Source organism: Bufo gargarizans, chromosome 3, assembly GCF_014858855.1.
Source record: "Bufo gargarizans isolate SCDJY-AF-19 chromosome 3, ASM1485885v1, whole genome shotgun sequence".
NCBI lineage: Eukaryota > Metazoa > Chordata > Amphibia > Anura > Bufonidae > Bufo > Bufo gargarizans.
In genome coordinates this window covers 295319446-295333330 of record NC_058082.1, presented here as the reverse complement: position 1 = coordinate 295333330, position 13885 = coordinate 295319446, and positions in this window count along the sequence as shown.

Sequence of the window (13885 nt, the reverse complement as noted above, 5' to 3'; positions counted from 1 at the left end):
GCACACAAAGGAGAAGGCAGCAGCTTCTGCCCAACTACCTCTCTCTGCTATAAGAGCTTAGAAGAACTTGGTGGAACAGCCGTATGTTGCCTTTCTTTCCTTCAAGGAATGTATAAAATACATTTGCATAATAAATACAGAGGAGTCGGAAGTACCAAAAACTGAGGAGTCGGAGCAATAATCTACCGACTTCACAGCCCTGTTTTGTTTTTTTTTTAAGTCAGAATTTTTGTGGCAATTTTACAAGCAGTTTATTGAGCCAAAGCCGCCAGGAGTCAATCCAACAGGAAGAAGTCATACTTCCTTTATACTTAAGATTTCTTTTGATTCCACTTTTGGCTTTGCCTCCAAAAGCAGCCACAAAAACAATGGGGGTTACTTCTCAAAGACCAGTGTTTTACACAGGTCTTTGATACTCCATTCAGCTGATAAAGGATGCGTTTAACTTATGACACTGCACAAGCTTCGTAATAAACTAGGCACATCCTCTGTCAGTTAATGCACCTAGATTGAAATCTACTCCAGCCCAACTGGAGTAGATTTCAAGTTATTTACGCCAATTTCTTGGCGTGTGTGTTAGGGTGAGTTCACACAGGTTATTTGATCAGTTAGTGTGAGCCAAAACCAGGTGCGGGTCAAAAACACAGAACAGGTGCAGATCTTTTCAATATATCTTAATATCTTATCTCCGAGTAGGCCCCACTACTGGTTTTGGTTCACGATAACGAATGGAAATAAATGACCAAATAACTGAAGTGTGAACTGAGCCTTAGCAAATTTGCCAGGGCTGATGGCCCCATCCCTGCCAATTCCCAGTGTCGAGGATGGGGTGAAAACGTGTCGGGTGTAAACGTAAAAAAAAAACTACATACTTTCAGCTATATGTTTACATCATGCTGCAGATCATTGTAAGTGTAATATGCCTATATAAAATATGAAAATATACATGCAGCAGAGCTGTGTGTGAATATTGTGCATGGATACTGCACACATATACATAAGGAACACAAGAAGAGCTGTGTGTGTAATGTGCATGCATATTGGGGAGGTATAAACCGATCAGCCATAACATTAAAATCACCTGCCTAACATCGGGTAGGTCCAAATCTTGCCTGATCTGTTAAGGCATGGACGTCACAAGTCTTCTGAATGTGTCCTGTGGCAACTGGCACCAAGGAGTTAGCAGCCACTTTCGATGTTGGATAGGGATCATAATGGGCAGTCTGCCCAGTTTGTGGCTGTACACTACAAGATGTGATGCACAGTTACAGTAGTTGTTAAGTGGGATACGACCAGCCTTTTCTCCTTATGTGCATTGATAAGCCTTAGGCCTCTTTCACTCGTCCATCATGACAAGATCCTCCTCTCTGCTTGTCAGGGATTATGATCCTGGATACAGAAAAGATTTTCAGCTGAATCTCTGTGGGAATGGAGTTCATGAGCAGACTTGAAGTACAGAGGGGAGGGTGGGGGTTTGGATAATGAGCAGCAGGACTTGCATGCAGTCTCCATTATCACAGTCTGGCCTGTCCACCCTTCATGTTTCCTCGTGAACTCCATTCCTACAGAGATTCAGCTGAAGATCTTATCAGCTGTATTCAGGATAATCCCTGACAAGCTAAGCAGAGAGGCAACTCTTTAGCTCCATGTTCTGAAGTAACTTGTCCTGCTGTGTGATTAGTACAGGTTTTGTGTGTATGAATAGGACGGCGGACATTTTATTTCTCCTAATGATCGCTCCCCACCCAAATCGAGCCATTATAACTAATGAAACTCATTTGTAATATTTAACTATTTTCAGTAATTTATTTTCTTAATTCCCAGAGAACCTCTTTAAGGTGTACATACACATAAGAGCCAAGTTGGCCAAACCTGCTCACACACGGCAGATATTGGGGGAAAAGAAGGATTAGGCATACAAGCTAATGCAAAATATCTGTCAATGGCTTATTCCCTTTTGAGAACGCAATTTCTTGTATGAGTGTTGCAATCGCTGTTGACCAACAGCTATTGAAGGTACATGGATAGCTTTAGGGTACGGACGCACATAGCAAGTACACTGCGGATTTTCTGCAGCTGTCTGATATTAATGACCCATCCTGAAGGTAGGCCATCAATATTGAGAACCCTAAATACACCTTTAAAGGGATTGTCCATTGGGGAGCAATTATTGGAAAAGGGAGGTCTCAGAGACAGTTTAAAAAAAAAAAAAATGCCACTAAATGCCCGCTCAGCCAATCACATTGCCTGAGCAGGAACTTCCTGTTTGTGGAGGCGGAACGAGAAAGTAGAAACCAGCAGAGACCCAGGGTCGGAACAGAAGCAGCCTGGGATCGGTAAGTATCACAATATTTTTTTCCTGCTGGGGAATGACATTTAACACCCCTGTTAAAATGTCAGGTTTCTGTGATGTAAAAAAATGAGACAAAGATAAATCATTTCAGAACTTTTTCCACCTTTAATGTGACCCATAAAAGGTCTGAAATCTTTTAGGTAGAGGGAAGAAAAAATATAAAAATAAAATAATATGGTTGCATAAGTGTGCACACCCTTAAACTAATACTTTGTTGAAGCACCTTTTGATTTTATTCCAGCACTCAGTCTTTTTGGGTATGAGTCTATCAGCATGGCACATTTTTACTTTGCAAGATTTGCCCACTCTTCTTTGCAAAAACATTCCAAATCTGTCAGATTGTGAGGGCATCTCCTGTCCACAGCCCTCTTCAGACCACTCCACAGATTCAATTTCAATCGGATTCAGGTTTGGGCTCTGGCTAGGCCATTCCAAAACTTTAATCTTCTTCTGGTGAAGCCATTCCTTTGTTGATTTGGATGTATGCTTTGGGTCGTTGTCATGATGAAAGATGAAGTTCCTCTTCATGTTCAGCTTTTTAGCAGAAGCCTCAAGGTTTTGTGCCAATATTGACTGTTTGGAACTGTTCATAATTCCCTCTAGCTTAACTAAGGCCCCAGTTCCAGCTGAAGAAAAACAGCCCCTTGGCATGATGCTGCCACCACCATGCTTCACTGTGGGTATGGTGTTCTTTTGGTGATGTGCAGTGTTGTTGTTTTTGGGCCAAACATATCTTTTGGAATTATGGCCATAAAGTTCAACCTTGGTTTCATTAGACCATAACACCTTTTTCCACATGCTTTTGGGAGACTTCAGATGTGTTTTTGCAAAATGTAGCCTGGCTTGGATGTTTTTCTTCGTAAGAAAAGGCTTTCGTCTTGCCACTCTACCCCATAGCCAAGACATATGAAGAATACGGGAGATTGTTGCCACACGTACCACACAGCCAGTACTTGCCAGATATTCCTGCAGCTCCTTTAATGTTGCTGTAGGCCTCTTGGTAGCCTCCCAGACCAGTTTTCTTCTCGTCAATTTTGGAGGGACGTCCAGTTCTTGGTAATGTCACTGTTGTGCCATATTTTCTCCACTTGATGATGACTGTCTTCACTGTGCTCCATGGTATACCTAATGCCTTGGAAATTCTTTTGTACCCTTCTCCTGACTGATACCTTTTAACAATGAGATCCCTCTGATGCTTTGGAAGCTCTCTGTGGACCATGGCTTTTGCTGTGGGATGCAACTAAGAAAATTTCAGGAAAGACCAACTAGAGCAGCTGAACTTTATTTGGGTTAATCAGAGGCACTTTAAATGATGCCAGGTGTATGCTGACTCCTATTTAACATGATTTTGAATGTGATTGATTAATTCTGAACACAGCTACATCCCCAGGTATAAGAGGGTGTGCACACTTATGCAACCACATTATTTTAGGTTTTTTTGTTTTCTTCCCTCCACCTAAAAGATTTTTGTTTGTTTTTCAATTGAGTGGTACAGTTTCTAGGTCACATTAAAGGTGGAAAAAGTTCTGAAATGATTTATCTTTGTCTCTTTTTTTTTTTACAGCACAGAAACCTGACATTTAACAGGGGTGTGTAGACTTTTTATATCAACTGTATATAGTCCATGTAAATGATATAAATTTTATGGTAGAAATGGGATCAGACACATACAGAGGCTGCAGGGGATACATTTACAACAGTCACATGGACCATTTATACACCCTCTGTATAAAGCCCAATTGATAGAGGTGACATTTAACAAAATGACAGACTGTCATGTGCCTTCCTCTTTTACCTGATGGACCCACACTCCTAACAATCTGCAGATCGAGGAGGTAGGGTTTGGCCAACGCCTATGGAAAATGAATTTTTATTAATATTTCCTTTGATGGTATAAAGCAGGGGTGCACAACCTTTTTTGGTCTGGGGGCCGCATTGTCACATCGCTCTATTTTTTAAGGGGCGCAAATAAAAAAATGTTGATCGGCGCTCATCTGCCTATTACATAAGCCAGTGCAAAGTGACTGGGGAGGAGTGATCGCTGCCACAGTCGTGCTGCAGATAATCGGACATCTTTCATCCTGATAAAATATGCAAATCAGCCGACAAATGAGCAATTCCTTGTTTATCGACTGATCAGCTGCACGATTATACCGGCCAGATATAAGATATGAGCGCTCCTTATGAACACTTGTTCCCAGTAATTGTCCCAAATATCGTGCTGCAGCATAACCCCTGAAACCGAAGAGTTATACTTACTTGCTCCCCGCCTCTCTGGTTCCTCAAATTGCCTTCGCTGTTTACAACTGGCAGTGCATGGACATGGTCATACACCACTCCAGACAATGACTGGCTAAGGCTACTTTCACACTTGCGTTCGGAGCGGATCCGTCTGGTGTCTGCACAGACGGATCCGCTCCTATAATGCAAACGATGGTATCTGTTCAGAACGGATCCGTCTGCATTATATTTCAGAAAAAATTTAAGTCTAAAAGTTAGGCAAACGGATCCGTCCTGACTATGCATTGAAAGTCAATGGGGGACGGATCCGTTTGAAATTGCACCATATTGTGTCAATGTCAAACGGATCCGTCCCCATTGACTTACATTGTAAGTCTGGACGGATCCGTTTGGCTCCGCACGGCCAGGCGGACACCCGAACGCTGCAAGCTGCGTTCGGGTGTCCCCCTGCTGAGCAGAACGGAGGCCAAACAGAGCCATCCTGATGCATTCTGAGCGGATCCGCATCTACTCAGAATGCATTGGGGCAGTACGGATGCGTTCGGGGCCACTTGTGAGAGCCTTCAAACGGAACTCACAAGCGGAACCCCAAACGCAAGTGTGAAAGTAGCCTTAGGCGGTGATGTGGCCACAAGCAGCGTGTCACTGCTGAAGCCAGACATTGACTGGAGCCGTGCAAGTGACCATGGCCATGCACTGTCAGGTGTAACCAGAGCAGGACCCGGAAGATCGAGGCGGCGGGGGCAGTGCAGAGGACCAGAGAGGAGTAGAGCAGTTAATTATGAATTTTCTGTTTCAGAGGCCATGCTGCAGGAACTTGTTAAAAATCATTTTTTACCAGAAAAGTGGCGACATTTCCTTCCATCCTGCCTCCTATTTATAAATCAGCGTTTTCCTTCACTGCAGAGGACGGAGCTCACTGGTTACTACCATCTCCTGCCAATCCAGTTATAGGCGCCCTGCAGTAACCAGTAAGCACATTACCTTGCTAGTGGGGAAGGCGCCTATTGGTTAACGCTTGAATGACCAGGCCCGAAAAGGCCTTAATGACCAAACACTTTTTTGTGATTTAGCGCGCGTGGTGGTTCAAATGGTTGTAACTATCTTATTTGTTGGACTACCAAAATAATTTTTGCAACAATTTTTATTTGGGGAAAACTGTACAAAACGTTTTTAAAAAGTATATTTTTTTCAAACTATAGCTCCTTATTCTTTAAATATGCAAACTGACACCAAAATAAATTATTATAATTGGTTCTCTATTTTGTGTAGGCCGTTTTGCTATATAATATGAAAAGTTTCACGTGAATGGAGCGGTAATGGTGACGGTTTTGATTGGTGTGGGTGTTTTTTTCTTTTATGTATCTTTTTTTTTTTTTACTTTATATTTATGCTACATAATATGTCCCCCAAGAGGTCATAAAAAGACTTTGGGGAACACTGTCACTTTTTAAAATTTTGCACTTTTTCATAAAAAGACTGTGGTGGGACAGTCTTTTATTAAGCATTTTTTCTTTTTTCTTTAATTTTTTTTCTTTATTTAGTTTTCACTTTTTTTTTTACTTTTTTATATATTTTTACCACATAATTTGTCCCCAAGAGGTCACTGAAAGACCTTTGGGAGACAATAAGTGACTTTTTTTTGTACTATTTCCACTGTAACTGGAGCATCCAAAGGAGCCCCAGTTACAGGGAAACCAGCCTGCTGCGGAGGCTTTGTACCAGGGCAGCGCTCCTCTGTTCCCGAGTCCACACTGCAGAGCGCTCATAGAGGAGAAGGCAGAAGCGCTAATAAAGCACTTCTGTCTTCTCCTCGGCTTCCCCGCTCTCACTAATAGCCGGGTACCCTTTCTGCTCCTGTGCAGGAGCAAAACCTGTGATCCATCTGCTGTGCGACGCTCTGTGCAGAAACACAGCTGATTGCAGGATCAGCTGTGTTTCTGCCGGTGCAGGGGCTGCAGGTTGTGCACCCCTGGTATAAAGTTTTGCAGCGGATTTTGCAGAAGAAAGCTACAAACCAACAGCTACATACCTGAATAATAAATAATATACTACTGCAAATCGGTTTTACTATTTCCTTCTGCATCTAACATTAAAGGAATTATAACACTTGTCGCGACCAGGATCGCTGAGTATCGGTGATCTCTTACCAGAAAAAAATATTCAGAAGTTTTCAAACCAGCTCCTGAATCTGAATAATTTTGTAATTGCATATACTTGTAATTAAAAATTACAGTTTAAAAGTATAACCACCTGCTGTTAGTTTTTTATTTTTATTTCTCTCACACATGCTCAGTTCCATCCTTCAACTGCCTCCCGAGCCGAGACAGGGAGAGAGCTGCAGCAGAAAGCACGCGCCCCCAAGCTACAAGCATCAAGTAAATCTAGCAGAGCAATTGTAATAATCAAAGGGCAGATCTGTGGATCCAGATGAGGCACAGCAGGACTGGTTCTAGCTTTTTTTAGAAAGTAGTTGTCATGTACTACATGATGTCTAATTTTCATTTTTTACATTAATCATGGAATAACCCCTTTAAAGGAAACCTGTCATGTGGATATTTGATTATAATGTAACTAATTATATACAATCATTAACTACTAAAAAGTGCCTTAGATGTATTCACTTACTGGTGTGACAGATGGTTACCTCATAATATACACACAGATGCCACATGCTAATGAGCTGATTCGAGTCCAGCGTATATTTAATTCAGAGCTATAGCCACTCCCCTGCCCACCTGCTGCTGATTCATATGGAAAACTGTCATTCAGCAGCAGGTGGGCGGGGAGAGTCAGGAGCTCATGAATATTCATGACTCATCATTATCAGCTGGAGCTTTTCAATACAAGATGTTGGCAGATTGACTGGGTCAATTAAAGAAAGTGACCCAGCATTTTGCTAAGACAATCAGCCACTTTATGTTGCCCTTAGTTAGGACACCATAAAACTGGTGACAAGTTCCCTTTAAGGCATGAGAATTGAAGAGGTATGTTCTTGATGAGCCAATAGTAGACAAATACTTGGGGCAACTAGTGAAGAGCAAACTTAGGCTAGTTTCACACTAGCGGCAGGGGACTCCAGCAGGCTGTTCCGGTGGGTGAACAGCCTGTCGGATCCGTCCTGCCGCTAGTTCACGTGTTCCCCTGGACTGCCGCTCCGTCCCCATTGACTATAATGGGGGCGGGGGCAGAGTTCCAGCTGTCTCTCGGCATGTGCTGCCGTCGGTACTCCGCCCCCATTATAGTCAAAGGGGACAGAGCAGCAGTCCGGGGGCACACGTGAACTAGCGGCAGGACGGATCCGACAGGCTGTTCACCCGCCGGAACAGCCTGCCCAAGTCCCCTGCCGCTAGTGTTAAAGTACCCTCGGTAGATGCAAAATTCTGAACATCCCAGGAACCACTGAGATCAAAGATAACTAAGGAGAAAGCACTAAAACTTACTGTAGTGGTGGGAGTTACCAGGCTGAAGACATCCATAGGGATTGTAAAGAAAAAAAAACCTGCTTTTGGAATGCTTACATTCAAACTTTGGCTGCAATTTATAATTGCCAAATTCCATATATAGTTTTTTAATAACAATAGGTAGGGAAATTATTGTAGCATAAAATGAATCTGTGAAAACTATCCTTAATTTTAAAGATGAATCTGGAAGTCACCTTTGGTATAGTGGACATGTCACCTCACTGAAAATGTGCATTCATTCTTTTCAGGACATAGTCACATCTATTGCATTTCTTGAAGACTAAGTCAAGTAAGAGGGATTCTCTCCTACGTGGAACAATCTTTATTTTTTAAGCCAACATGCCTTGAAGCTAATCGATGGCAGCTTTTAGTCACAGTAAATTGTAGATTTTGCATGGCCATGTTGTGTGGTCCATAAAATTTGATCTGTGACGGCCACATTTACCGGACTGACCAAGGATTTTGCGAGCCAAATTCAGTGCATTATAATGATTATGATGCTGTGATTTGCAGCCTAACTGCAGGCCTAATGTCCAATACACAAATGATGCTGCGAGTACAGGACAGTAGACCCTGTGTGTAAGGTTTAGCTCAGAGTTTTCTGAATGTTTAAGGCCTCTTGCACACAACTGTATGCCCTCCGAGATATACAGTCTGTGAACAGGCCATATGTCCCGGAGCTGCATTGATCGTGCACACGGAAGCGCACAGCATCAGATTACAACGATGCTGTGGACGTTGGGCCGCTCGTGGGGCTATTGTCCCGCACTTATATGACCCTATGAGTGCAGGACAATAGTCCTGCAGGCGGTCCGACGTGCACAGCATCATTGTAATCTATAATGCTGTGTGCTCACGATCAATGCCACTCCAGGACATATGGCCCGCTCACGGACCGTATATCTCAGAGGGCATACGGTCGTGTGCAAGTGGCCTAATCCCGATGACCTACCCTCAGGATAGCAACAAAATATGGCAGCAAACTGTAATACATGCAAACAATAGATTTTGGATTACAGTGATATTATACTTACTATACATGAAAAATGGAAGCTCTTTGTGCACATTTTTGATCAAACGTGTGTCGGGCCCATCTACCCGCATCAAGGTGGCTTCTGCAGCTAAGCACCTAACATTAACAGAACTGCTTCTCCTGGGCCTAATTTAACCCCTTAAGGAACGGGATAATTTTCACCTTAACCCCTTAAGGACACAGACTTATTTAACCTTAAGGACCAGGCCATTTGTTGCAAATCTGACCAGTGTCACTTTAAGTGCTGATAACTTTAAAACGCTTTGACTTATATAGGCCATTCTGAGATAGTTTTTTCGTCACATATTGTACTTCATGACACTGGTAAAATGAAATAAAAAAAAAATAATCATTTTTATTTATAAAAAAAATACCAAATTTACCAATTTTTTTTTTAAAAATTCAAATTTCCAAGTTTCAATTTCTCTACTTCTATAATACATAGTAATACCTCCAAAAATAGTTATTACTTTACATTCCCCATATGTCTACTTCATGTTTGGATCATTTTGGGAATGATATTTTATATTTTGGGGATGTTACAAGGCTTAGAAGTTTAGAAGCAAATCTTGAAATTTGAAAAATTTCCAAAAACAATTTTTAGGGACCAGTTCAGGTCTGAAGTCACTTTGTGAGGCTTACATAATAGAAACCACCCAAAAATGACCCCATTCTAGAAACTACACCCCTCAAGGTATTTAGGTGTTCCACAAGAGTTAATCGCAAATGGAGATAAAATGTCAGAATTTAGATTTTTGGCAAATTTTCCATTTTAATCCATTTTTTTCCAGTAACAAAGCAAGGGTTAACAGCCAAACAAAATGCTATATTTATTGCCCAGATTCTGTAGTTTGCAGAAACACCCCATATGTGGCCGTAAACTACTGTACGGGCACACAGTAGGGCGTAGAGGGAAAGGTACGCCATGTGGTTTTTGGAAGGCAGATTTTGCTGGACTGGTTTAGTTATACCATGTCCCATTTGAAGCCCCCCCTGATGCACCCCTAGAGTAGAAACTCCACAAAAGTGACCCCATTTTGGAAACTACGGGATAAGGTGGCAGTTTTGTTGGGACTATTTTTAGGGTACATATGATTTTTGGTTTATCTATATTACATTTTTGTGAGGCAAGGTTACCAGAAATAGAAATTCTGAAATTTCATCTCCCTTTGCCAATAACTCTTCTGGAACACCTAAAGGGTTAACGATGTTTGTAAAATAAGTTTTCAATACCTTGAGCAGTGTAGTTTCTTAGATTGGGTAGCTTTTATGGAGTTATTACTCTAGGGGTGCATCAGGGGGGCTTCAAATGGGACATGGTGCCCAAAAAAAGGCCATCAAAATCTGCTTTCCAGAAACCATACGGCATTCCTTTCCTTCTGTGCCCTGCCGTTTGGTCATACAGCAGTTTACGACCACATATGGGGTGTTTCTGTAAACTGTAGTATGAGGGTAATGAATATTAAGTTTTGTTTGGCTGTTAATCAGTTTTTTTCCAATAACAAAGCAAGGGGTTAACATTGAAAATTTGCCCAAAAAATTGCTTTTTTGGCACCATTTTTATTTTTGATAGTGTTCATCTGAAGGGTTGGGGGGTATTTTTATAGAGCAGATTCTTACGGACACGGCCATACCTAATATGTCTACTTTTTTATTTATGTTTTACACTATACTATCTTTTTATAAAGAAAAAAATTACATTTTAGTATCTCCATAGTCTGAGTAATATTTATTTTTAGTTTTTAGCCGATTATCTTAGGTAGGGGCTCATTTTTTGCAGGATGGGAGGACGGTTTTTTGGCACTATTTTGGGGGGCATATGACTTTTTAATCGCTTGCTATTACAATTTTTGTGATGTAAGGTGACCCAAAAACTTTTTTTTGCACAGTTTTTATTTTATTTTTTTGACAGTGTTCATCTGAGGGGTTAGGGAGGGGGTATTTTTATAGAGCAGATTCTTATGGATGCAGCGATACCCAATATGTCAACTTTTTTAAAATTTAGTTTTACAACAAAAAAATGCAATTTTTTTGTTTTAGTGTCTCAAGTCTGAGAAAGTTTTTTTATCCGATTGTCAGTGGCTAAATTGGGATATAAATTTAGTACTCCATAGACGTGTGGTACTCCCTGAAGCAACCAATAATGCAGAGGCCCGGATGATCGGGGCACGTGTCACACTGAGTAGTGGTGTTCTTCCATATCCCCCTCCTGTTACACACTCTGCAAAGGAGGGACGGTCCCAAAAAAGTGCATAATGGGGGAACACACCTGGAAAGTGTTGGCCAAAAATGATCCGGGCGCCTCCAGTTCCCGAGGTACTCCGGCCTGCTCTTTCCCGGTCAGAAAAGATCAGGGCCTTGAGGACTGCCTCATAGAACTGGAGGAATTTCCCTGTGTTGCCAGCGCTCCGGGACAGCACAAAAGAGTTGTACAAGGCAACCTGCACCAAGTAGACAGCAACTTTTTTTGTACCATGCCCGGGTTTTGTGCATGGCGTTATATAGCTTGAGGACTTGATCAGAGAGATCAACTCCTCCCATATACCGATTGTAGTCCACAATAGATTCAGGCTTGAGGACTGATTCCGCGTTACCTCGCACAGCAGGGGCAGGGGTGATGCAGTTACCGTGAATTGTGGATAGTACAAGGACATCCCTCTTGTCCTTATATCTGACCAGCAACAGGTTTCCACTGGTAAGGGCACGGGTCTCACCCCTAGGGATAGGTACCTGGAGGGGGTGGGTAGGGAGGCCTCATTGACTTTTCCACACGGTCCCACAAGCGGACGTGGATTTGGCAGCGAGGGACTGGAACAAGGGGATACTAGTATAAAAGTTATCCACGTACAAGTGGTAACCCTTATCTAGCAGTGGGTGCATGTTTCCCGCCAACACCCAGAGTGGGGGGACATTCTGGGGGTTCAATCTGGGAATTTCGCCCCTTGTACACACGAAACTTGTAAGTGTACCCTGAGGTACTCTCACAAAGTTTGTATAGCTTCACGCCATACCTCGCCCGCTTAGTGGGAATGTACTGACGGAAACTGAGTCTCCCCTTCAAAGCAATAAGAGACTCGTCAACAGAGACCTCCCTTCCAGGTACATAGGCCTCCAAAGATTTGGCCCTGAATTGATCGATGACGGCCTGATTTTGTACAGGCGGTCATAGGCAGGATCACCTGGGGGGGGGGGGCATTTCCAAATGGCCTCAAAACTGCAAAGTGCCATGTGGTCTGGTAGAGGACGTCCCCACTCCAGTACTGCCCGACACTTATTTTTTTGACTCGGCCCATGTTCAGCACGAGGCCCCAAAACATCCTCATCTCGGCTCCACTGACCGGAGTCCAGCCACCGGACGTAGCCAAAAAGGAGCCCGGGTGTTGAGCAATAAACTGTTAGCAAACGAACTTGTTCACTCCATCATCAGATTCAAAGTGGTCACAGAAAAAAAAACTAAACTAAAAAGTCATAGTCAGTGAAGCCCACTATGCGAATTTGGATTACTGGTTGGCCAACAAAGTCAGGAATCACGAGGTCAAAATCCTCTGGGGTACTCCAGGCAAGTTCACCGGTAGGGGGCTCAGGTGGACTTATCTGGTGGGCCCGGAAAACTAGTACAAGCCCCAGGGCGGCTCATACTAGTGTGGGCCACAGGGTCCCTGGCATGGGGGGCTCCTGTCTCCGCCGCCTTGGGGGCTCATCATCATCACTAGATGATGAGAACAAGATGACAACAGGAAAGTGGGGTCATCCTCGTCCTTACTCGGGTCGGAGAGCAGCTGGGCGTATGCCTCCTCGGCCGAGAATATCTGGCGGGCCATCTTCTAACGCTAAAGGGGAGTGTGTGTGTGTGTGTGTGTGTAAACCACCCACCTCACAGGATCGACGGAGGGTGATTGGTGTATATTACACCATCGATCACCCTCCTACTGCAGGTCATCGGAGACCCGAATGACCCGGAAATGCTGCAAGCTGCAGGTCTCAATTGACCTGCGGTTTGCAACGATCACTGATACGGGGGGGGGCGCATACTAATACTGTGACGGGGGGCAGTCACAGGGTGCCTGCTGAATGAGGCATTCAGCAGGCACCCCGTTCCGATCACTGCCCGCCGGAAATACACAGGACTTGGACATCAGGGCATACGTGTACGCCCTGTGTCCGTAAGAAGTTAAGCCTACAATGGGAAAATGCTATTCCGCCAGTTTTTTTTTTTTTTATACAACAAACTGGTAAAACTGACTTAGGCCTCATGCACACGACCGCTGTGTTTTGCGGTTTGCAAAATACGGATGGCGTCCGTGTGCCTTCTGCAATTTGCGGAACGGCGTGGACAGCCATTAATATAACTGCCTATTCTTGTCCGCAAAACGGACAAGAATAGGACGGGCAATTTTTTTTTTGCAGACCACGGAACAAAGCAACATTTGCGGCCCCATTGAAGTGAATGGGTCTGCAGAAGTGAATGGGTCCGCATCCAAGCCGCAAATACTGCGGCTCGGATGCAGACCAAAACAACGGTCGTGTGCATGAGGCCTTATGCTCTTCATTCTCCTGGTCAGTATGAATCTGGCAATACCACATATGTACAGTTTATCTTGCGTTTTAATACTGGGGAAGAAAAAAGTAAAAAAAAAACAAAACACTTTTTAGGCTGGGTTCACACTTGAGCGTTGCGCAAACGCGCGTTTTACGCGCATTTTTATGCGCGTTTTTGTAATAGTAAACGCGCGTTTGACGCGCGTTTGTGTGATTCACTACAGTGTCCTATGGCCACAAACGCCCCAAAAGTCG